General features: G+C 36.3%; 1 non-coding gene across 1 annotated transcript; it reads right to left on the bottom strand.

The window, feature by feature from the left end:
• Nucleotides 1–1,399: 1,399 nt before the first annotated feature.
• On the bottom strand, nt 1,400–1,503 carry LOC130937144 (small nucleolar RNA R71). The gene has a single exon (XR_009068376.1). It is a non-coding gene; the product is annotated as a small nucleolar RNA R71 (small nucleolar RNA).
• Nucleotides 1,504–3,249: the final 1,746 nt, after the last annotated feature.

Below are 3,249 nucleotides of genomic sequence, written 5' to 3'. Positions count from 1 at the left end.
TACTCAAAATTTTGAAATCTCTGGGTTGACTTAGTCAAATTTTTTTAAAATAAGTTGTTTCTTGTTAGTCAAGTCAAGATTTCATTTTTAAAAATCTTATCTTTTCAAAATCTTTTTCAAAAAATCAAATCTTTTTCAATTTTTTTTATTATTTTCGAAAATTTTTAAAATTTATTTTCAAAATCTTTTTCTTATCTTTACTTCATATTTTTGAAAACTTTACTAACAATTAATGTGATTGATTCAAAAATTTGAAGTTGTTACTTTCTTGTTAAGAAAGGTTCAATCTTTAAATTTTAGATTATATTTTTTAGTTTCTTGTTAGTCAAGTAATCAATTTTAATTTTAAAAATAAAATCTTTTTAATTTTCTTTTCAAATCTTTTAATCATATCTTTTTCAAAATCCATTTCAAAAATCTTTTCTAACTCCTTATCTTTTCAAAATTGATTTTCAAATCTCTTTCAACTAACTAATTGACTTTTTGTTTGTTTCTTATCTTTCTTAAAACTACCTAACTACTTTTCTCTCTCTAATTTTCGAAAATTCCTTCCTCTTTTCCAAAATTCTTTTAATTAACTAATTGTTTCAAATTTTAATTTTAATTGTATTTCTTCTCTCAATGTTCGAAAATCACTAACTATTTTTCAAAAACAAATTTTGAAATTCTCTCCCTCTCATCTTCTTCTATTTATTTATTCATTTACTAACACTTCTCTTCATCTTAAAATTCGAACCCTCTCTTCTCTTCTGTGTTCGAATTTTTCTCCTCATTCTTCTATTCTTTTCTTCTTCTACTCACATAAAGGAATCTCTATACTGCGACATAGAGGATTCCTCTTTCTTTTCTGTTTTCTTCTTTTTCATATGACCAGGAGCAAGGACAAGGACATTCTTGTTGAAGCAGATCCTGAATCTGAAAGGACTCTAAGGAGGAAGCTAAAGCACAACCCTCTGGAGAGGATTTGACAGAAATTTTCGAAAAAGAAGAGGAGATGGCAGCCGAAAATAATAACAACAAAAATAATGCAAGGAGGATGCTTGGTGATTACACTACACCTACTTCCAATTTTTATGGAAGAAGCATCTCAATCCCTGCTATTGGAGCAAACAATTTTGAGCTGAAGCCTCAACTAGTTGCTCTAATGCAACAGAATTGCAAGTTTCATGGACTTCCATCAGAAGATCCCTACCAGTTTTTAACTGAGTTCTTGCAGATCTGTGATACTGTTAAGACTAATGGAGTAGATCCTGAAGTCTACAGGCTTATGCTTTTCCCTTTTGCTGTAAGAGACAAAGCTAGAACATGGTTGGACTCACAACCTAAAGATAGCCTGGACTCTTGGGATAAGCTGGTCACGGCCTTCTTGGCCAAGTTCTTTCCTCCTCAAAAGCTGAGTAAGCTTAGAGTGGATGTTCAGACCTTCAAGCAAAAAGATGGTGAATCCCTCTATGAAGCTTGGGAAAGATACAAGCAGTTGACCAAAAAGTGTCCTTCTGGCATGCTTTCAGAGTGGACCATTTTAGATATATTCTATGATGGTCTATCTGAGCTTTCTAAGATGTCACTGGACCATTCTGTAGGTGGATCCATTTACCTAAAGAAAATGCCTGTAGAAGCTCAAGAACTCATTGACATGGTTACAAATAACCAATTCATGTACACCTTTGAGAGGAATCCTGTGAGTAATGGGACGCCTCAGAAAAGGGGAGTTCTTAAAATTGATGCTCTGAATGCCATATTGGCTCAGAACAAAATGTTGACTTAGCAAGTCAACATGATTTTTCAGAGTCTGAATGGATGACAAAATGCATCTAACAGTACTAAAGAGGCATCTTTTGAAGAAGATGCTTATGATCCTGAGAACCCTGCAATGGCAGAGGTGAATTACATGGGTGAAGCCTATGGAAACACCTATAATTCCTCATGGAGAAATCATCCAAATTTCTCATAGAAGGATCAACAAAAGCCTTAATAAGGCTTTAATAATGGTGGAAGAAACATGTTTAGCAATAGTAAGCCTTTTCCATCATCTTCTCAGCAACAGACAGAGAATTCTGAGCAGAGCCCCTCTAGCTTAGCAAACATAGTCTCTGATCTATCTAAGGCCACTTTAAGTTTAATGAGTGAAACAAGATTCTCTATTAGAAATTTGGAGGCACAAGTGGGCCAGCTGAGTAAGAAAATTATTGAAACTCCTCTTAGTACTCTCCCAAGCAATACAGAAGAGAATCCCAAAAGAGAGTGCAAGGCCATTGATATAATCAAAATGGCCAAAACCAAAGAGGAAGGGGAGGACGTGAATCCCAGTGAGGAAGACCTCCTGGGACGTCCTCTGAACAAAAAGGAGTTCCAAACTGAGGAACCTAAGGAATTTGAGGCTCACCTAGAGACCATAGAGATTCCATTAAACCTCATTTTACCATTCATGAGCTCTGAGAACTATTCTTCCTCTGAAGAGGATGAAGATGTAACTGAAGAGAAAGTTGCTCAATATCTAGGAGCCATCATGAAGCTGAATGCCAAGTTGTTTGGTAACGAGACTTGGGAAGGTGAATCTCCATTGCTCATTAGTGAACTAGATACATGGGTTCAGCAAACTCTACCTCAAAAGAAACAAGATCCTGGTAAATTCTTAATATCCTGTACCATAGGCACCATAACCTTTGAGAAGGCTTTATGTGACTTGGGGTCAGGTATAAATCTTATGCCACTCTCTGTAATGGAGAAGCTAGGGATCTTTGAGGTACAAGCTGCAAGAATCTCATTAGAAATGGCAGACAAGTCAGTAAAACAAGCTTATGGATTGGTAGAGGACATGTTGGTAAAGGTTAAAGACCTTTACATCCCTGCTGATTTCATAATCTTAGACACTAGGAAGGATGAGGATGAATGCATCATCCTTGGAAGACCCTTCCTAGCCACAGTAGGAGCTGTGATTGATGTTGACAGAGGAGAGTTAGTCTTTCAATTGAATGGGGACTACCTTGTGTTTAAAGCTCAAGGATCTTCCTCTGCAACTATGGAAAAGAGGCACGATAAGCTTCTCTCAATACAGAGTCAAACAAAGCCCCCACAGTCAAACTCTAAGTTTGGTGTTGGGAGGCCACAATCAAACTCTAAGTTTGGTGTTGAACCCCCACATTCAAACTCTAAGTTTGGTGTTGGGAGGTCCTAACAATGCTCTGAACCTCTGTGAAGCTCCATGAGAGCTCACTGTCAAGCTATTGACATTAAAGAAGCGCTTAT

Source organism: Arachis stenosperma, chromosome 6 (assembly GCF_014773155.1).
Source record: "Arachis stenosperma cultivar V10309 chromosome 6, arast.V10309.gnm1.PFL2, whole genome shotgun sequence".
NCBI lineage: Eukaryota > Viridiplantae > Streptophyta > Magnoliopsida > Fabales > Fabaceae > Arachis > Arachis stenosperma.
The sequence above is the reverse complement of the archived record's forward strand: the minus strand, read 5'-3'. Positions and strand labels throughout refer to the sequence as shown.